This window comes from Mercenaria mercenaria, chromosome 12, assembly GCF_021730395.1.
Source record: "Mercenaria mercenaria strain notata chromosome 12, MADL_Memer_1, whole genome shotgun sequence".
Classification (NCBI taxonomy): Eukaryota; Metazoa; Mollusca; class Bivalvia; order Venerida; family Veneridae; genus Mercenaria; species Mercenaria mercenaria.
Window position 1 is genome coordinate 77,735,539 of NC_069372.1, and position 23,290 is coordinate 77,758,828.

Consider the following 23,290-nt stretch of genomic DNA (forward strand, 5'->3'; position numbering starts at 1 on the left):
AAGGTGGTTGATTTCTACTATTTCGTTATTTCGTTCTGCAGCAGCGACGCAAAGAGAAACGTTGATATGGTGCCCCGCTTAACGTCGCACCGCCGAATGTCACCCCGTCAAACGCCTTCCCGCCAAACGTTGCCCCGCCGAACGTCGCCTAGTAAAAATGAATATACTCCGCGGTCCCGGAAGTCAATGAATTGCTATGGTTCAATAAATTTGTGTAGACCCTGGTTATCAGGTATACTTCATCTTTAAAGACTTTGTCATTTGAGATAGATCTTTTAAATTTAAAGTATGCAACAATTGAACAAATAAATTAATGCGAAATCAAGTGGAATCAAGCGTATTCAACTGCCCGATATGTTATTAAACAGATATTAACTACAAATCACAATGAAACTTTCTGTCAATAATATAGATTGGGTACCATTATATGCGGCTGTTATTTATTTCATATAAGATCGGCTTACTGTATAACGTGATTAAGAATATCAGATTTTCATGACTGAACTGCTACTACAGAAAAACAAAAAGGGGTGTTAACTGCAGTTGGCATTGACCTTAACCACTCAACAGAAAAAAAATCATTGGAACTGTATAGAATATATTATTGAATTTCTGTTGAACTTAAAACACCGGTAATCATGTATTAATCGGCTGTACAGATATTACTAACACAATTTTCACTGTAAAACATATTATTGTAAATATTATGTAGAATCATCCTAGCTCCCTGGTCGCTGGATAATTAGGTCACTTCCCCCAACACCGTCTGGAATGCATAATTTCAAATATAGTGTTAGTAACTTTGTCAATGCTTTATCTTAGTGCTTTAAGGTATCCCTAGAATATCTCGGAAAATAACGCCCCATTTATAGTTAAATCCCTCGAGGTTTTGTTTTCGATTTCGATGAAAGCTAAATCTTTTGAAAAGGGTAGGTGCAGTAGCAACATACCCCTCTTTTCTGGAACATATTGTGTTGTATCGTAGGAGTATATACAGGAAAAACTCAAGCATGCCGGCGCTTCAGGATATGTTTACATACATATACCAAGTAAAAGTTCTATCAATTGAAACATAGACTTTTGGACGCTAGTTGATAACGGAACTGAATACATTATCTTATACGAAGGGTGATCGGGACGTTCGTATACTGTTGCTCAATGTAATCACCGCGGATTTGAATATATTTTCTATGTCTCTGTAACAACTTAGCGTAGGTATTGCTGAATCAGTCACAGACGTATGACGAAACAACATTTTGCGTGTACATACGAAGCTCACTGACGTCCTCAAACCGCACGACTCGTAGCGCTATCTTGATCTCTGGGAAAACTCTAAAGTCCAAGGGGCAAGATTTAGATCGTAGGGTAAATGCTGAAGAATTTCAAAACCAAGCTAATGGATTTCAAGGAGTTTAGTCAGCCCTGTGTCCTGGACCGTTACCTTGGTGGAATATTATGCGCTCAGGGTCGAGATTGGGGCGTTTGTTCTTCAATGCTTGCATCAAATCACGCCTGAGAACCTGAAGTAATAAAAATAAGTCAAACTTAGAATCGTTACAGTAACGTCAAAACAATGTATTGATAATTTTTGTTATTACATTAAATTCAAATATTTTTTAAATATCTACAAATGTTTAAATATCTACAAATAGATCTAGTTAAAATAACGTTTAAAATCTGCTTTCCTTCGGATAGTAAGTAGCGGTCAATGTCTGGCCAACGGGATCCTGGTGCTGGAGGATGATAATTTGTTTCCACCGCTTTTCTGAACTATTGCCTTCTTTGAGGGAGGGGTCCCCGGAGTTTTCCATATACAGGACTGGGATTTCGTCTTTGGACAAAATGATGGCTGTACAAAAATAGTGATTTTGAGAAAACTACTGGTTTGTTTGGGCTGAAACTTGTTTTATAAGCTGAATATAGATGAAACTTCACATAGAGAGCACAAAAGCTGGGAAAAAAAATTTCATATTTCCTTATAGGCATACAGACACTAAATAGCCTGAGCACCTATGAAAAAATGGTAGTCGCATAATGGCGGATTCAAATAGTTCTCAGTTTTTTTGGCTGTAAGAAGGATTTTTCCTTGAAATCATTGCTATATATTGGTTGAAATCATATTGCATGCCTATACTTGACATACTGGTAGCATTTTCATGTTGAAAAAAGACTCCAAACTGATTTAACATGTGAAATTTATTCATACACCCCTACCCTAAATTGTGATTGTCATTTCAGTGTAAAAATTACGGTGTGTCCGTTTGACCAGAAATATTTTTCTTGCATCAAACATGACCCCTACTTTTCTTTGGATATTTTTACAGTATTAATGTTGCTCTACAAGAAAATGTAAGTTAAAGAAATTTAAAATGGGACTAGGTGTGTATTGCAGCATTGTGAAAACTTGTCATTTTATATAGAATATATGGTGGTGGCTATTTAGTGTGTTATAACCTATAAGAATTGTCACCCGGTAGAATTACTAAACTTTTCTGTCGTCTGCAAATAAAAAAAAATCTGTAAACATGGCACATCAACCCAGACAATTGATTTTTGAAAGAATTAAGCAAAAAATAAATTATAATTCTATACCGGTGGGGGGAAAAGGGTGTCGGAAATGGCTTGGTTGTACAACAGTAAATAAAAGTAGTAAAACTTCGTGGTTTACTTTGTTTGGATTTTTTCTCAAGTAATGTCTAATGTGACATCTCCTATAGTTAGTTTATTTTGTCTGAATTTTCTTCAAGTAACGTCTAATGTAATATCTACTACAGTTAGTTTATTTTGTTTGAATTAAATTATTTTTTTCAAGTAACGTCTAATGTGATATCTACTATAGTTAGTGTTACTCTGTTTGATTTTTTTCAAGTAACGTCTAATGTGATATCTACTACAGTTAGTTTACTCTGTTTGGATTTTCTTCAAGTAACGTTTATCGCAATATTTATTATAAGCAGTTTATTTTATTTGGATTTCTTCAAGTAACGTCTTTTGTGATATCTGCTACAGTTATTTCAATTTTTCTGATTTTCCTTATGTAATATCTAATATATGCATTACATCAACATATATCATTTGTTCACAATATACAAAATTGACATGATAAGTTTTATATTATTGTCTCTTCTTTTAACTTCAATTATATAAAATTTTGCATAGCTTTTTCAATACACATTTTGTAGCCAAATCTCATGTAAGTGAATTTTGTTAAGGGGAGGGTATGTAATAATGTTGTGAGAACTTGTTACCCAACCCTTTTGCATATAATCTTGTTAAGTTTTGTATTTGAGATGTAGATATTATGTATATTGATATGCAATAAAATATGTTTAAACCAGTAAATAAAAATCCTAGCTATGGAAAAATAACCACAAAACTGCCTGGAGAAACTGTCAGAAAACAATATTATGTGCACAGATTTATGTGTCAGGCCACTAGAAATATTTTAAAAATAACCGAAGGCCTACACGTGTCGCATATATGCCACTTTTCTCTGTGTGTGAACCCGGAACATTTGAGCATTGAACCCCAGTTCATAAATAATGAAAGGCAGAAATGTGGGGACCAATGCTCAGGCCATAAGTTTAGGGAGTTTTCTTTCAAGGACTGTATTCTATGGTATACAGTAGTTTACTATTTTTGTATAATATTTTTGATAAATATAGCACTATTATATACACAACTTATACAAGGCTTATTTACATTTGTGCGGTTAATATAACTTGTTATATGTGTGCAGTGCCGGCTCAGCTGGCCACAAGGCAGCACATTAATTTTAGTTATAACCATCTTTATTTCATCCTAATATCACACTCTATGCATAAACATGATCTTTTAGGTGTGGGGTGCTAGAAAAGTCAGGCTTGGGGTCGGTGAGATCCTTTGAATAGTGTAAATCTGTATGTAATTTGTACCTATACTGGCGTGATGCAAAACGACTGCGTCTTGCTCGCGATATGTACCTAGTAGTTTTACGCAACTTGTCGTAGTACTCTGTTCTTAAAAGGTGTCTGATAACAGAAGAGCCATGTGACAGTTTTACACCATTTACCCTAGTTTTAAGGATAACATTGTCAGCAAGCCCATGATTTAGTCTTAGAATCTGGCCATGGATACGGCCATGGCAGTTGCGGAGAAATGTAACATTTTTGGGCAAGCATGCATTATAGGATCTGTTCACTGCTTCACATTTCTGTGTAGATGTTAAAAATTTAGTTTTTTTCTATGCTTTCTGGACCAAGGAGAATTTCAATACATTTCCTGAGTAAAGTCTCATCATCATCAGTCGTTTTAAGCCTGACATTGTCTGGCATATAGTTTTTTGCTTTCCTGTAGTTGCCAGAACAAACCAAGCTGTATTTAGAACATGAGGTACCACAGTAAGCTTTGAAACATAGTACTATTTCTGAAATTATATTAGGCATTTTGTGTTTTATTACTTTCAAATTGCTTTTGTACTTCTTATGTGCACTTGATAGCTCTGAAACACACCTAGATTTAATAGATAGAGCAAATCTGTTTTTAGATTAGACTTCTGTTTACCACGGAACATTTTGTCACTAAATGGTGCCCGGTTAATTTGCCTTTTTAGAGAATTTGCTAGGTGCCTCACATCTTTCAAGTGCACAGTTTTAGTTCCTTGACCTTTGTCTACATCAGAATGACCTTTAGAATCTCCATCACCTGTGTGGTGTGAAATCTGAAGATCTTTAGTAATATCCTTAGATACCATTTCATTCCATTTGAGCAGAGACCAGGTGTGCAGTATCAACACCTTTTTAGTTACATTTTGACATGAATAGTTGGAGAGAACTTGAATACCATGGCCATGAGATATGACTTTAGCTATAGGATGCAAAAATATGCAGTATTGTTGCATTTGAGATGAAAAAAAAACAATTTTCCCATTTTTTACTGAAAAATAAGCTTTTTTTTTAACCAAAAAAATTCACTAAACACTAATTTTGTTCTATATTTTATCACAGTTGCATAATTATAAGTTTTTTTCAGTGTGGTTGTCTATTCCGCACTTGCTGGTGGTATATTTGATGTAATATCTTACGGGTTTTTTGAAAAAACAGCGTTTAATGATTATATGTGATTCAGCCAAATTTAACGGCTTAAACCGCAGTCTTTGGACAAAATGATGGCTGTACAAAAATAGTGATTTTGAGAAAACTACTGGTTTGTTTGGGCTGAAACTTGTTTTATAAGCTGAATATAGATGAAACTTCACATAGAGAGCAAAAAAGCTGAAATTTTTTTTTCATATTTCCTTATAGGCATACAGACACTAAATAGCCTGAGCACCTATGAAAAAATGGTATCGCATAATGGCGGATTCAAATAGTTCTCAGTTTTTTTGGCTGTAAGAAGGATTTTTCCTTGAAATCATTGCTATATATTGGTAGAAATCATATTGCATGCCTATACTTGACATACTGGTAGCATTTGCATGTTGAAGAAAGACTCCAAACTGATTTAACATGTGAAATTTATTCATACACCCCTACCCTAAATTGTGATTGTCATTTCAGTGTAAAAATTACGGTGTGTCCGTTTGACCAGAAATATTTTTCTTGCATCAAACATGACCCCTACTTTTCTTTGGATATTTTTACAGTATTTGAAAAACAAATAACGCTAACATACCTACATTCATATATTGAACGCTTTGGAGAAAAAAACGTTAGTAACGTTAACAAATAACGCTAACATACCTACATTCATATATTGAACGCTTTGGAGAAAAAAACGTTAGTAACGTTACCAGTTGTAATGTCGCTGATGACGTCATACGGGAAAAGCTCTAGGAATAAGGTCAGTAATTCGGTCGAAAATGTGCTTCCGTGGTGTAGTCGAAAGAAGTCCATAATAAATAGATCCTAATTTTCCCATTTTTTGCGCAAATTCGTGTAGAACGAGTGCTTTAATCACCGTTTCTCACTACTAGAAGACATCCTGCATGAAATGAGACGGTTTTCATGTTCATACACCCCACATGGCAAGTTTTGCAGATCGAAACCGGAAGTAGGTGTTTATTGCGCGGACGAGAGTAAATATGCGCCATTTTTAGGGTAGCAGACCACAACTGACTGGCATTTCACTAGGAACTACATAACCCCCTATTTTCTTTTCATTTTTTCGTTAATTTGTGATAGAACTTTCATGAAAAATAGGTGTAGGAAAAAGTGATGTTCTCTAAAGATACGTAAAGACGATATGAAGTTGTCGTTTTTTATATGAAACAAAGAAGGATTTGAATTACTGACCTTTAACCTATATCTATTCCGCAAAAAACCCTGACAAGCTGGATATCGACATGTAGAAGGGCCAGTTCTAAAGATTTCCTAATACTTTTTTCAGTTATATCATTTAAATCAATGATAGGTTTTGTAATTTTAATTTTAGCAATTTGCACAAAGGTCAGTTTTCAATGTTAATCGTAACAAGCCCTTTATTTAAGACTTCATTAAGATTTATAATAATAATAAATAATAAATTCTTTATCTAAAGAGGGTAAGACTCATTAAGTTTCATACATAAAATACAAATCTTATTTTCAATGAGGCTCTCTAACAAACACAAAACCATTTAATCATACAAATGAAAATATCACAGTCATTCCATAGGGTGACTAACTCAAAGGTCCCTTAAGTCCTAAGGTGGTCGTAACGTCACCTTTTCTTGCTCGTAGGGATTTTTTTGATTAACTCAATCTTCTCGTAAGATACGAGATACCTTAAGTAATGCCGTATCTTAAGGTAAAAAAATTGGTGCCTTATCTATATCGTCAATAAAGTCGACTGGTTACCTACGGGGATAGAAGTTTCAGTGTTGCCGCCGCAAAACTATGGAACTCTCTCCCTGACAATTTCAGAAAAGATTCATCACTTAATTCATTCAAAAGAGCTCTCAAAACACACATTTTCAAAACTTTCTACAACACATAGATACCAACTATGTCTGTTCTACCAATAATAAATATGCCATCGTTAATTTTGTGATACAGAACTACGGCAAGGCATTCGTCGATGACGAAGATCTCTTAACTGTACAATTCATCATGTAATTAACTAAATTGACAATTCATCTTTTATTTCATCATGTCACATTTTAAGTGTTATGACGTCCTATGTGTGTGTGTGTTTTTTTTTTTGCAAGACTTGAGTTTCACTTGAAGTGTGTGGTATTTCTATCTAATACAGTATATGATGGCACCATTAACCGGGGGGTTGAACCTCTGGGCGTCTGGGCGTATCAAGTGCTTAAAGCACTAGTATTGGCAATAGGGGTAAATCGACCTCAAGGGGAGGGGTGCGGTCATGGCTGTTTGTTACAATTAGGCGGTAAATATTATCATTGTTCATTTATGATATTGTTGTAATAACTATTATTTTTATTATTATTTACAACGCCATTGAATATATCATTTATGAAAAAGGCGTTTAATCAAGTTGTTCAGTTTCAGTTTTGTGACTGCATATGTCATGTTTTGTTATTTTCCTACATATCTGCGATATGTCTCATGTTTAATTGTAAAGCGCCTTTGAACGTATATTCCATATGAAAAGGGCGCTCAACAAATCTGGTATAATAATAATAATAATAATAATAATAAATAGATAGAAAATTGAAGAAATTAAGTTTGTTTAACTATCTGATTAATTTTTCATTTATAATCTAGCTTTTTTTTCCAATTCCTGTTGTTTTTTAAATTGATATAGAGGTAATTTCCTAAAAATCTGTGTGTTTTTTTCGTCTGCCTGCAATGCAACTATCATTTCAAACCATACAAAGATGCCTAAATACAAGTATTGAGCAATGGCATTTTATTTAGTAAAAAAACCGTAAGAGATACGAGTATTAATGAATATTTGCAAAGATCTTCAAATGACCTCAAACATGCAAGTCACTTTTTGAATTAATGGTATAAACCTTCCGATGTTCATCAAGACATTTTTTTTAAATCCCAACGTATATAGGAAATTTCCAGTCAATATTATATAAATTGATATTTCGTATGTTAGTTATATAATACTGATACTTTCTTCTGTCTTATATCATATATTTGCTGTGTGATTAACGCATCTATTTCGGACTCCTACTTACGAGGACATCTTTGAAGAAATATCAGATCTCGGCGTTTCAGTCGTTCAATTAAGATGTTCAACATTTTAATGTAATTTAATGTAATTAGCTAGTTCAGTGATTGATAAAACATTTCTGTTGCATATGCATATCTGACACGGTCAAAATAAATGTACTTGCCTAATGCAGATTTTGGTACTCCTAGTCCTACAGTTTAGTAAATATTTCACAACTGTCATTCATATAATAATTTCTATTGTAGACGCGCACTTTAAATGACTACCGTGCTCAAATGTAGATTTATATCAACAAAAGTTTTACCACTATTACAAAAGTGGATGACAGGTTAACATAATTTGATATCCTTTCATGATTCAGACACGTTAGTAAAGAAATTTTAGTAATCTTCAAAAGATTTACCAGATATAATACTAAATCAAGTTTAGCGGTCAAAAAAAGTTCACTGCACCAAAATGACAGTATATGTTATCAGATACATTTGCATCATAATCTAAACACTACTAAACGCAAAAAGTGTCTACAATACTATGGAAAAAATGGTCCGATGAAACTGCTTTTAAATGTAAATAGTGCCGCAAGTTAAGTCTTTTTGCCTTTTAAGTTGCTTGAATCTCATTACTTGGTAATATGAACATAAGCTGCAGTGTCATTGCATTTGTAAAACAAAATAAGAAAAAAAAGTTCTTGATAACTGCGTTCGAATAATATAAACAGACAGAAACCTTAATATTGTAAATGTACGGAAATTCAAATGATTGCAGGGGAAAAAAACCGTCTTATATCAACTAGAGATGAATGTATATCTACTTTCATTCCAAGAAGAGTAGAGCATTAAGTTTCCCGTCAAATTCTTCGACTTAAATTACTCAAATTTAGAATTTAAACCAACAACAGCAAAACTCATTCGGTCAGTTGTGTTGAACCTAATGATAAATTCTTGCTACACGTTTACACATACCATTGCTTCAAAATTGTACGAGTATTTTATACGAACAAAAATTTATATATTTATCATACTAAAAAGTATATTAGTGTAGTGCACGTTAAGTCTTACAGCTTTAAACATATCCATAATGTCTGTCTCAAATAAGTTATGTCATACATTGTAGATACCAGTATAAACTTTGATCTTCACTCTTCAGTTTCAAATAAGCTCCAGTATTGTAGTATCAGCCAAGGATGAGGGTCAAAGGTGTTGACTATAATTATATCAAAACAATATCTTAGAGCTTTTCGTTCGGAACAATAAATACGTCAGTTTGGGAAGTTTCTAGATTGGCTATTCAAGGCAAGTGGCTGCTTAATTAATACCTGTAGGTGACCGCTAATGCAGGATGTACTGTATACCTCTATCACAGTTCAACATTAAAAGTGTGCAAAAAGCCTCTTTGAATCTTCATTTCATCTTATATCTCATCTCCTTAGCCTTCAAATTTTATTTATTGAATTTCTTGTTTTATATTTTTATTGTCGAAAAATGACGATATGCCTATGCATATATTAGTGTGCTGAGCTACGTGCCTGTCATGTGCATTATAGATCTACGCAGGTCATACCGGCCAGTCGCTTTTACAAGAAGCCACAAGTTCTCTATTATGTATTTAGATGGAATTCATTAGAAACGCAAGTTTGAAAAATTATTATTACCTCCCTTTGCCTATCTTGGTTGCGCAACCAAGATAGATTGGAAATAAATGAATTCAGAAGCTACACACAGCTTTTAAACTTGCATTTTGGTTCAGATTGTTCAATAGTTGATATGTCTATCAAATGCAAATGTAAAACTAGACATTGTATCGAAATAAAAAGAAATACCCAGCTTTTTATATACTTTCATATTAAAGGGGAGTAATTACAAAATTTATAAAAATAATAAAATATACATTTCAAATAGGAATCTAACTCTATGTAATCGGTCTTTTTGTTCCTTAAATAATTCTCTACCAGAATATACAAAAAGTAAAAAATGTCATTAAATGTTGTTTAAATGTGATTGACCACCTTTAAAACCCAACAAATAGCTGTTTCCAAACATTTTTCATTCGCGTAACATTCGAATCCGATTGAAATTCGCACCCCTCCCATCGTCATTTCGTACTTTGGCACTTATAAACGGAGCAATAATTTACGGAACCTGGGAATTGGGAGGTTGGAGTTGATTACATCCTCCACCAGAAAAGTTTACATACCAACGTTTTCTGGCTATTTTATCTTCAATATAAATTCATTTTTTTCCAAACCTAATCTGATTTCAAAGTATGGTTAAGATTCAAAATAAACCGATCAATTTTTTGGTGCCAAAAACAAAATCATTTGAAACTTAATGATTTATCATTATAATTTATATGTAATTCACTTTTATCAAAATATCATTGATGGACAACGGTGCGGTTTATTTTCACTTGTTTTGAAGAATATTAAGCGCGAAGTTGCTGTTGAAGCGTCATATGCAGACGATAGGTAATGCCACATGGACATGTGTATCATGGCCAATTGATGAAACTTCATTTATGCGGTAATCATTAATTAATATGTATTTGATTTTTTTAAACCTAATGAAGTTCTGTTTTAATTTTACGTCGCAAACAATTTATTAAATGGCATTCTGCTCTTATATGTGCGGTGAGTTATACTGATATCCAGTCTTTTTAGCAACATCCTTGTCATTGTATGAAAGAAGAACTGTTTTCATAGAAAACTAATGTCCTTTTCAGCATGACTGCAACATTAGACGGAACTTTGATTGTAGGGAAAATTACCTGAACATTTTTATACATTTAATTTTACTCGTATGAGATAAACCAGGAGCTCCATCAAGAAGAATATTATACATTCACCTCCCAAAAACTATGTCCTGTGTTGCACCCGAGACCTCCATCGCAAGAGACACATTACAAATGAACCATAAATTAATAATAATACCCGGGGTAGTCCACGGAGTGGAAAGAGTAATTTTTTCTTTTAAATAAAAACAGCGCACCAAGGTGTGTTTTTCATATCATAGGTCCTATTCTTCCCTGGAGGAGCCCCCCCCCCCCCCCCCCCCCACACACACACACACAAACCATCCTATGGAGAAGGGTGGGACACAACCTCCCTAACTAACCACTGTCGGCGCTTTGCCTTTACCATTCAAATTTACCTAACATACATATACATATTGTGTACAATTTTGTCGCTATTGTATATATTCAATGTATTATTGGTCAGTTACAAACTGTTTTAGTACAATTACATAAGAACCTATTAACTTTTCTTGATCACAAATGTGGCACTTGACTTCTTTTACTAGAAAACACATTAGGGTTGCTATTGTAAGCCATTAATTTCATACGGATTTCATTCACTGTTGGCTTATAGGCCCACTGGGCCGGGTGTTTTTTGATATGTCTGAAAAAGGCGATAAATAATTATATCAACTATAATTATATCCTTTCCGAAGCCCTAACGTAATAAAACTTATTAGCATCTGATGGCCCTTTCACGCTTCCGTATAATCAACAATTATTACACGAAATTCATTTTAAAAATATTTCTGAAATGTCTAGGTTGCCGCTTTCAAATACGGAAATATTTGACATCCGATGAATATATATACTGACATTTTTAGACAACAGCAAAAAGGACCTTTTGAACGATTTCACGAAGTTCCAAACATCTCCATATACCCTTGCTCCGGTACACCTGTGGGATTTAAAAGTATTTTCTAATTGCTTTAGTTAAACTAAATCAACACAAAAATGAAGGAAATAATTACAAGTTGTTACATAATTTTTCCTTAAAGATAGGACAATTACAAATGTGAAAGATTCCCGTTTCATTTTTATGCACTTTTTTACATTTACGGTATCGTAAGTCAGGCTCAACATACGAGGTTGATAAGGTATGCTTTGAGTTATCGAAATAGCGTTACCTTAGTGTTACCTTAAGGAGGTAGGTTACCTTGATATTTGTAAGTGCGCATGTCCAACCGGAAGCTAACGTGACGATTTACGACGACGTTTACGACAAACTAAATGTGTTTGTATATCCATTCTTCTGGAAATAAATCTTGAACCTGCCTCCGATCTTATGTTTAATAATGCAGAAATAATGAATGAATTGCCGCAGAAACGCTTCAAAACATTGTTGACTTAAAATGACGTCATTGACGTCATGACGTTACGTGTCAGTTACCGCGCAAAATTAATAGCTTTTATTTTGAAAGTACGTTATTCTGTGCTTTTTCTTTTTTTGAACTATTTTTAAACAGCCATTATTTGCTAAAATACTTTTTATTAGTCTTTTGCTCTGAAAAATGATTAATATTTTGCTTCTTTTATGTAACTATATTGAAATGTTATGCAGAATGTAAGAAAATGGATGATGGTAACTGATGTGATTGGGAATATAGTTGGCTGAAAGGTAACTTATTACGGTCATTTACAAATAAAAATTGGGCAGTTTGATTTGTTATACCTATTTTCAAGTTTCCGTTGATAATTTGTTACTTAAATACTAAAACTAAGCTCTAAAATTGTTCAAATTTCAGTATAAAATTGTGGTGTCTTGAATTAAATTGATGTTACCATGGAAACGAAGCCCGTGACCTATATGTCTAATTGTAAAATTCAAAAGCGTTGACACTGGTCTATTTAAGGAACACAGCTTCGGCTTTTTATTTTCATTTCAACAATATTCATGAGAATAATAGCAGCATGCAGAACGATTTTTCAATAAAAATGTCAGACGACGGGCACTGCTGTAAGTATTTTAAGCTGTGAAATTTGTTAAATTAACTGCAATTCATACGAAAATATTACTAACGTTAGAAATAAGATGTTTTAAAGCTACATTAACAAGAAAGATAATTTTATATAATATTTTTTTTATAGGAAATTACGATAAAAAGCAACATATAAGCTATTTTAAACATCTCTGTTGCCATGGTTACTCTAAACTTTAAGAAAAACATGGTACCATGTAAAGTTCTTGGTATTTTGCTAATCATATTACCCAAATATTCCATGTTGGTCAATAACAGAATGGCACTGAAGCCGTCGAAAAACCCGTTTTCATACATAATTGTTGAAAAATGAGAGAAAATACGTTACCATGGAAACACGAGCCCCGCGACATATACATTTTAAGCTTTTATTAGAAAGCTAATGCGCATACTAGTAAAACTATTAATTATGCAGACTTCTACGGATAACAATGAAACCAAAATACACTGAAAAGTGTTAAATATCCGTATTTTCCTTCTTCTTTCTATATAAAATACCTTAAGAGGGCCATGTACTTCAAACCTGGATAAAAATTATACTTGAAGGGACAGAGATAAACGGAACTGAGATTGTAGCAGTTAAAACATTAAATTACATGAAATACAAATTCAGCGATATCGTAAGTTTCGAGTTAGACACCCCAGACTTGTAAAGAAGAAAAACACATATTAACAGTCACATAACATAACTCTACACTGTATTGATTAAAAGAAAGTATCTAAGTAAATATTTAAATGAATTTACTGAGCTAGCATTTCTTATTGAGTAAGGTATATCTTTCCAAATTTCTACAGCCATAAGGCTATAGTATGTATTGTCACAAATTCCAATAGTGTCACAAATATAAGATGGTGCAAGTTTATTTAATGCTTTATAAACCGAAACACCAATACTGTATTTAATCATGTTTGGAAAAGTTAACCATTTAAGTTCACAAAAGAGAGTACTGGATGATGTCTGGAAGGGTTCTTTCAATATAAGTCGAGCTGCCCTCTTTTGAATTTTAAAGATTTTTTTCTAGATTTCCTTTAGAGCAATTTCCCCATGTAGTGGATGCATAGTCAAAAATCGGTAAAATGTACGAGTTATAAAACATATTCTTCATGTCAGCATTTAGATATTTAGATATTCTGTAAAAAAGATACAGTTTAGAGTGCAGTTTTTCACATGACGAAGTGGTGACTTTATATTTATTAAGTCATCCTCACTATATGTACTAAACGTACTGCTCACGGCTAAGGGGTGTTCGTCAAGTATTTGTGAGTTCTTGAAATTCGGGTTGAACCAATAAATGACTGCAGCTGCAAGTAAGATTATTATCAAAGATAATGTTTATTTGATACAACTGTATGTCCTTATGGAAGGATAAACATATGGCAAGTGCAATGATGTATTCAATAACAAAACAATAGAATGATAATATACAATGCTATTATGATTACTAAAGATATACAATTATTTAAAATGTCAAATTACAATGATATATTATTGAGGAAGACCTAAGTTAAAATAAAAAAAACAATCACTAACCTGCAAGTAAGATTATCAAAGATAATGTTTATTTGATACAAATGTATGTCCTTATGGAAGGATAAACATATGGCAAGTGCAATGATGCATTGCACTTGTCCAGATCATCGATTCATAAGGGCATAGTGCACTGTTAGCATGGATAAGTAGAGGGGAATATAATAGGATTAACGGGATAACTGTAAGGGTGATATATAGGCCAAATAAAAAGTAAAGGGAATACTGTATTATGAATATATATTATATATATATATATATATATATATATATATATATATATATATATATATATATATATATATATATATATATATATATATATATATATCTTAAAGCTGTCATTTTACGACATAAAGGAATGTACATATAATGAAAAACAACAACCACTTTAATCATTTTATTTATATATATATATTATAATGCTACCCTATGACACACACACCTTTTTTACATGTTGATCCCAATTTAAATTTTTATCAATATAAACACCTAACAATTTTTGACATGATACATTTTGAATACAGTTATCATTTAGAGTTAGATTTATGTTTCTTATTTTATTTAATTTCCTGTTGGTACCAATTAACATACTGGTTGTCTTATTTGGATGGAGACACACTAAGAACACACTAGAAAACTTAGACTAGCTCCTAGACTATGATATATCTTTTTAAATTTTTATGACTGAATGTAGTGAACTGAGCAAGTCTATATCCTATGTCCAATATCAATTTTAACATCATTCCTCTGTGAAAATCTCTATTTACTGGCTTTTGTCTCTATGGAATTGAATTCGACAAAAAAGGGAAAATTTAGAAAAATATTTATGATCAGTCTTGTGGCTAGTCTATAGAAAACTAAGAGGCATTATAATACCTCAAAAGGATCCGCTTTCAAAAATAAGATCAGAGTTCCAACTGCTTTAAAATTATATGAATAGTGCGATATTATTCGGTGTGCAGTGTGATAATTGATCAATTACCGAAAACTTACGCATTGTGTTCGGTCGTTTAATCAAAATTCGAACTTTCTACATGTTATGCATTAATATTCTTACGCTTGAAATTCAAATGTGGGGGTTATTAAATTTCAGTCAAAACAATCTTATGTTTATAATTTGTTTACGTCAGTCACTCTCTCTATTGTCAAGCCATTAGGATTGTATTTCGTACTGTTCATTCCGTGTGACAATGATAGTTGGGAAAAGCTATTTTCTTTAAAACTGTTAAAACCAGTCACATGTTGACTATTTTCAATAACAAAATAAGCCCCTACGGACCCGAGTAGTTAAGGTCAGTGATTTTGAATCACCATGTGTTCGACTCCCCCCCCCCCCCCCCACACCCCACGGTTTATGGTGTAATTCTTCTCTTTCATGATAGGAATCTATCCAGATGACTTGAGGAATTGAGGAAGGTCAGTGTTTCTACCCAGCTGCCCGCCAATGCTTGAAATTATGCTTGGATGGGGTCTTCCTCCATGATTAAAAGTTGGAAGGTCGACATATGATTGGGTTGCTGTTACTCATAACCCAACAAAAAAGAAAACATAAGCAACTCAGCAGATAATAAGATAATATTATGGATAGTTTATTTAAGGGCGTATGCTAGAATTTGGGGCCAAAATTTTCCCAATAACAGAATTTCTTCAAACTTTGGATACTGAAGGGCAATCATCTAAAAACAAAAATATGCAATAAAAATCATAGGTCACCGGTATTGAAAAAAAGTTATCTGCCCTTGAAAACGGCATTTCCTCCAAAAATGACGTAACACATTTTGCTCTTAATACTTCATATTCTTTATTCATTAGACTGTTTATAATTACGAAATAAAATCTATATTTGTCGTTTTGGCGCGTTCATTTGTCGTCTTGGCGTGTTGGCGCGTTGGCGGGGGCGGGGGCGCCAAGACACCAACACGCCAAGACGACAAATTAACGCGCCAAAACGACAAATATGAATTTTGTCGTCTTGGCGCGTATAATTGTCGTCCTGGCGTGATGGCAGAAATCAGCCACCATGATACGAATTTCCCTTTGAACCTTAGAATGTAACCAATCAAGCAATTTATAGCAGAATTCTTAAGCAGGCTTCTTTTCTTAGACAGCTAACTGTCTAAAGCCCTTTCCAACCAAAATGTAAGGCTAAAACTCGTTAGATATTATGTTGTTCTATAAATCAATATTTATATAAACAAATAAACATAAATAAATAAAATATAAAATATATAGCAATATAAACAGATTAACACGTGTACTGTAATTAAGGTGTACAGTTATTAATGTAAGTAATGCAAATAATTTCTGCTGAACAGCAAATTTAATTTACCTTTCTGAAATCCTCTATAAAATCCTATATCTCTCCTGTGCTATTATGCAATTGTTATGCAATCACGAAGTTTAAAAAGCCAATAAATGTATTTTCAAATAGCCTTGTAAATATATAAATCAATACAGCAAAACACCGTACAAGTATTTATTTATTTATTTATTTGGGTTTTACGGCGCACCAACACAGTATAGGTTATATGGCGCCAAAAAGGACTGCTGGAATCACAGAGTTACAGCAAAACCAAGTGTTAAGACTCTATTAGTCGCCTCTTACGATCATGCAAGGGTAAGGCAGTGGTTCCAATTCTTTTCATACTCAGATCGTCCCAGAACCACATGGGGCCCGTGCAAGTAAGTCAAGGATATATTTATTTAACTTTTTACAAAATCTTTCATAAAAAGATAAATTCCATCAATAGAAAAAGAAAGTACTTTGTTCAATTCAAAATACCAAAAATGTTACAATTAATCAAACATAAATGATGTTCTGAAGGGAATTTTTTAGATGTAAAAACGTTTATTCTTGCATACCGGTGATTTCACTGGTGCTGAAACAACTCAGTATAACACCCCGAGTAAGATGACTCTCGTGTTTTAATTGACTATATCTATGTAGAAGATTTATGCAATAATTTATATATATTTTATTACATATAACGAGATAAAATACAAATACCTTAATAGTTCCTTTTGTTCATTAGAGTATATTTCTCGATTCTAAAAATGAAAGTTTGACGAAAAATAAATAACATTACATTGCAAATAATAAAACAAAACCGGAACTAAACATCTTTATTTGTCCTTCAAACGTCAGGTACCGAGTTTATTTCCCGGACTTTGTTTAATTACGCTACTGTTAAAAGGTGTTATTAAGAAAGTCATTTTTATTTTATTTTACTGTTGTTGTTTTTATCAATATGGCATGTCAGAAAAAGATTATATCACTGGTTGTAATAGGAGCCTTGTTACACCGAACAGTTACCCTGAAGCCGATATTCTCAACCCCATCCTCATCACGGGTGGTAAACGAGCAATCCAAATCCCGCTGGGTATACTCTTAAAATGGGTTGCGCGACGTCCGGTGCTGGTGTTGCGCATCAATATATACAATATCGAGGTAGGTAGGTTTTTGATTTTGTAAATAATGACACATTTACGAGTCTTTTCGAAAAATGCAAAATGCTATTCGACACAATAATGAATAAAGATCATATGTGTGAAATACCAGCTTATCAATTTAAGAATCAGCCCTGTTATCACGTAAACTCTGCTGGCTTGAACTGTCAAAAAAGTATGGAATCATGAAAAATGCAAATTTTCTAACTTTTGTGCCTACTTTCTGGAAATGTGACGCTTCTAATGATCAAACACGTGTAAAACAGTCATGAATATTTCACTAAAATAAAATGTTGCTTTTTTGGGGAAAGATTGGCAAAAATAATCGGGAAAAGGGTTGCTCCCCGGGAATGGAGTTGCGTGTATACATTATATAATCAAATAGTTTTACATCCCACTAGTTTTTATAATGTCATTGTTTCCTTCTTTAAGTTATATTATTTTTATTTATTTAGTTTTTGGCATGAAAACTCCTCTGTAACCAGTGTCTTTAGCAGTATACGGCTGAAAGTACACATAAAGATCATGCAAAAAAGATAACAGTCAACACAGACACTAAGTAATTGCTGTTCATATTGAAGTTAAAAGACATGTACTATGTGCCTCAACGAATTTGACTTCGAACGTTCTTAATCGGCATTAGAACGGGAAACGTGATGTTGGCTTTTAGGGTTAAACACCGTTTTCAACGGTGTTCAGTTAAGTTTGGATGGGCAGTTAACCTAGCCAGATATTCAGTACCCTTCTCCATATGAGCCAGAGTTGGAGGACAAATGATTTTAGACACAAAGTCTTTTATCATAGCGGAGACCATACGCCTCATCCGAGGATCGAACTCCATTATAAACAGACTAACATTTCTAAGGCCCACTGTACCAATGGTCCGTACAATAATACAATACATGTCTATCTTTATCTCCGATGAAATCCAAATCAATCCATTCTTCTTGAACTAATTCAGACAATTATTTCCATTGAAAGGATATAATTATACGCAAACTTGTTGTGCAGTCAAATACGTGACAGAAAATTTTGACATTATGATGTATACGAGCAACTCCATTCTGGGGGCACAGCCCCCTTTCCAGATGAGTTTTTGTCAATTATCATAAGCAGGATTTGAAGCAAATAAGTAATTTACTTTACTTTATAACAGTTGAGTTATCATAACTTGAAACCATTTTCGTTGATTTCATACTTTTTCACGCTTCGTGTTGCCATAGTTATTGTGGTAATACAGTCGAATCATAAATTACAAACCAGATATTTTACACATATGATGTGTCGAAAAGCATTTTGCTTTTTTCGGAGAAATATTAATCTTGCCTCATACTAAGCAAAATCATAATTTCACATACCTCAATTTCGTCTTTTTTTACGCGCAACACCAGCATCGGACGCTGTGCCCTCGTGCAATTATTACGCCCGACGTATAACCGCCCACCGTGCATACTGATGTTGAATAATAGAAGACAAGTAATCTCTTACAACATGAAAATTAATGCACATTTATCACCAAAAAATAACATACTTTATTTCTACAAGAGAACATAAATGCATTTAAACATGTTTCTTTTATTACAACATTCAAATAATTTAATGCCTTTTTGACACTTCTTGCGAAGTCTTAATCATTTGAAAGAAGTGCAAACCCAGATAATTTGTCAAAAGATATCTAAATATAAAAAGGTCAGATAGATTTTCAGTCAGTACGTATATGAGAATTATAAAATTAGTTACAATAACAATATTAACAGTCTTCAATATTTTTGGAATAAACATTGTATATTGTATATAGAGTATCTTTTGATGGCAAAGTTAGAAAACAGATATTTGTTAATTGTGAATGTTATAATATGTTGCATCCCATAAGCATGAAAATGATGCTTTAACTTTGAGTCAGCTCTATCCGACCTTTACTCTCGTTACCTCTATTAACTTAGGCATGTATTAGAAATAAAAACAAAATAACACTCCCATTATACAAGTTATTGTAAAAAAAACGACAATTAGTGAGACATGACTTATCCACTATCCTCGGCGTTTACCGCAGTATTGTTATGAGCTAAAATTACAGGCACGCCTCGGTGCATAAAGTAGATCTTTAGTGTCTTATTTCGGTATCTTCAATTGTAAACAGCTAAATATTTACGTATCAGGATACAAAAATATATATCCATTGTTTTCAGTTTCATTCCTCTCGTTCGTTTTCTTATTTGTTACAAACATAACATCACTGTTAGGTATTATTAGACCACAATAATTATTGTATCATTTAGTTCGTACATTTTAGTGAACCTAAGTCGAAATTTCTGTACTATTGATCCAAAACTGTGGAATAAAATGTTGTGAGTTTTTACATTTCATCCGGCATTTATATCTTATTACCTTTCAGGAATAGACTCAATAAAATCGAGTCTGCTATTATTCTTTTTTGGTTGCATTCTATGCTTTTAAGGGATCTTTTTTACAGATTTTATTAACTATCACAACAGCAATCATTATTAAGTGCCGTGTGGCGGCTGTAAAAAGTATCTCCGTACTTGTATTCAGTGCTGTTATATGCTGCTTTCAGGCTTTCTAAAAAGCTTTCAAAAACTGTGCTTCGTCATGAAGATGAGCTAGTTAAACGGTTCTACTGGTCCAGTTTGCATTGAGTATTTCCGTTACAACTTGGCATATCTTTATTTTATAACAATTTTATTGAATCTTCATTTCTGTTGGAAGATTACTAGCGGGTTAGTACTCAGAAATATAAATTAGTTTATTGCGCGGCTCTGTGGCTGTGTTTGTTGTGCTCTATGTTTCCGAGAAATCTATCCTTACCTTTTATTTTTTAATGTATTTGTTGATCACATCGATGTTGATTTTAATGTTACATACAGTACGTTTGTAGTAAACTTATAATTAATGGTATTATATACTTCCTGGATCAGTGTAAAGGGAGGTAATGCTTGTAATATATGTGATTTCAATACATACAGTTATCGGTATCGCTGATAAATTATTTCAACAGAAGGTTCTGTGTAGAGGGAGGTAATGCTCGCAATATATGTGATTTCATTACATACAATTATCGGTACCGTTGTAAATTATTTCAAGTTATCACTAATGCAGCTGAATGCCGCGCTAATTGTTCACCAAAACTTAAGTAATTCCATTACTTATGAGATAATGTATACTTTAAATATAAAACAGTCTCTTATACCTAGGCTTTATAAGATTTGAATGCTCGTATCAAAATATCTGATCAAGTGTCAGAAACACGGTAGTGAAAGCAGTGAAAGTGAATACGAGGCACTGCAAGTAATACTTTACTGAATTTACTACAGAAGAATACAAATAAATGTGGAAACAGACAGACAAACTATAATATGAACTTTGTAATCTTTAGTTTCCGATTCAAACAAGTTCTTTGCTGGGACATACCTGTTTGTCCGTGAAGTTCCACAGAGTCGCAAAACTCTTCGTAACCTGTTACTTTGAACAGCGCCACATTGTCACCTTTCAAAAGCGCGATATTTCGCATTGTCGCGTCACATTGTCGTGTGGTGTGTCACATTGTCGCGATGTCTTGTCGCATTGTTGTGCGTCGACTTCAAAGCGCGACGGACGACGTACGACATGGTCCTAACAGGATTCCGTAGATACCAGTGATCGCGTTATATAAAAAGTGAAAAATTGCACCAGTAGCAAACAAAGGCTTCTCTTCTCTTATACCCTTGTGCTCTTATACCCTCGTTCCGACAAATGAGTTGTCGTGCTTGGCAAACGGTCCTTCATACCCTCTTGCCGACAAATAAGTCGTGCGCGGCAAAACGCTCTCTCATACCATCCAGCAGACAAATGAGTCGCCGTGCATGGCAAAACGCTCTCTCATACCATCGTGCAGACAAACGAGTCGTCGTGCGTGGCAAAACGGTGTAATACTTTTGTTACTTTAATCATGGCGAATCAACGGTTGGCTGATATAACCCTACATGTAGCATTCCGGTTGGAAATTAGCTTGCGAGATGCGCAAATATTTTTGTTTTACTTTAAATCAAATTTACAAACTAATTTTTGAATATGCTTCTGTTGACAATGCATGTATTTAATTATACGAAATTCGACAGAGATACCGTCCAGGTATCGAAACAGAAGTAAAATCAAAGTCAACATCAAAAACATCATACATGTAATATTTATAGCAATATTAGAAACACATGTTTGTCTGTGGGTCATCGTTTTGGTATCATTAAATTGTGGCAAACTCAAAAATTTAGTTACCTATTACTGCTATTCTTTTCATTTGGAAATACACTTTCCAAAACAAGTCAGCACTCTTAAGCCGACAAGTGACCGCACGAAAGACATAGTACTATTTTAGGTTACGGTACCATCAAGATACACTACGATGCTGTGGAGGATGACATCATTTTTTTTTCACGGAGTTTTGCATAGTAGGCCTACTGCACACTACCTTCTGAACTGGGATAGACAAAAACAACAACAACAAAAACAACAACAACAACAAAACATAACTTCTTCATTACCTGGGTTGGCCACCCTTTATACCAACTTTGATGGTGGAGGTAGACCCCAGGTGCCTCTCCGTGCATTATTTTATCACGAGCGGGCACCTGATAAGAACCACCGACCTTCCGTAAGTAAGCTACATGAAGAATTCAAAATCCCGAGTGAGGCTCGAACCAACATCGGTGAGGGGCAAGTGATCTCAAGTCCGTGAACTTTACCATTCGGCTACAGAGGCCCCTTCTGCGAATGTCTCTAAATTATATTCTACTAGTTATAACATGTGTAAATTTTGAGTTCGGCGAGAGGGCATGGACGATAGCATGCATTTCCACTACCGACCATGAACAGGCTCAATCAAACCGAGCCTTCACCATTTTCGTTTTTGTCGTGTTTGGCGACCTGTGGCTTTCCACGTTTTTATTCAAGAAGAGACAGAACCTCAAAATTTTAAAGATAAAACACATCAAGCGGATTCTTACTCTGGAGTTTTATTGCTAAGTCTTTCAAATTAAATACCCAAAAAATATTTCACAGCTTTGCATTTTTTTTTGTTTAAATCACTTACTGAACCTTTTAAGATTTATATAATAACCAGAAAGACAAATAAGAAATATGATTAGCTTTTAACAATTCGGTAACAAAGTGAAGTATCACTCAGTATTTTGTAGCGACTGTAGTACATTTTTGCTTGTAACAAAATGGCACATTTATGGACAGGTTTAGTAGTACATAACAGGTTCAGATTAGCAAGCTGTTATTATACTGATCTGTAGTACCTATGCCTACAACATGCCGCACTTTAACGCGTGATTTTGAGATAAAATTTTTAATTTCTTGTATAATTCTGGTATGGCTCCATTATTCATATGATGCTAAATGTTATATATTCCGCGATAAACAACGATTGGCACGTGGAC

General features: G+C 33.7%; 1 protein-coding gene across 4 annotated transcripts in view; it reads right to left on the reverse strand.

Annotated features, from left to right (window-relative positions):
- Positions 1–16,814, reverse strand: part of LOC128546177 (uncharacterized) — a 49,401-nt gene extending 32,587 nt beyond the window's left edge. For 2 of the 4 annotated variants that reach the window (XR_008366574.1, XM_053520393.1), the window contains exons 1-2: positions 16,738–16,814; positions 1,442–1,520 (exon numbers count right to left, since the gene is read on the reverse strand). The gene's annotated coding sequence lies outside the window, so the exon portion shown is untranslated. Of the gene's footprint in view, positions 1–1,441; positions 1,521–8,271; positions 8,358–16,737 lie in introns of those variants that run through there. The other 2 variants (XM_053520392.1, XM_053520394.1) reach the window with 2 other exon arrangements.
- Positions 16,815–23,290: the final 6,476 nt, after the last annotated feature.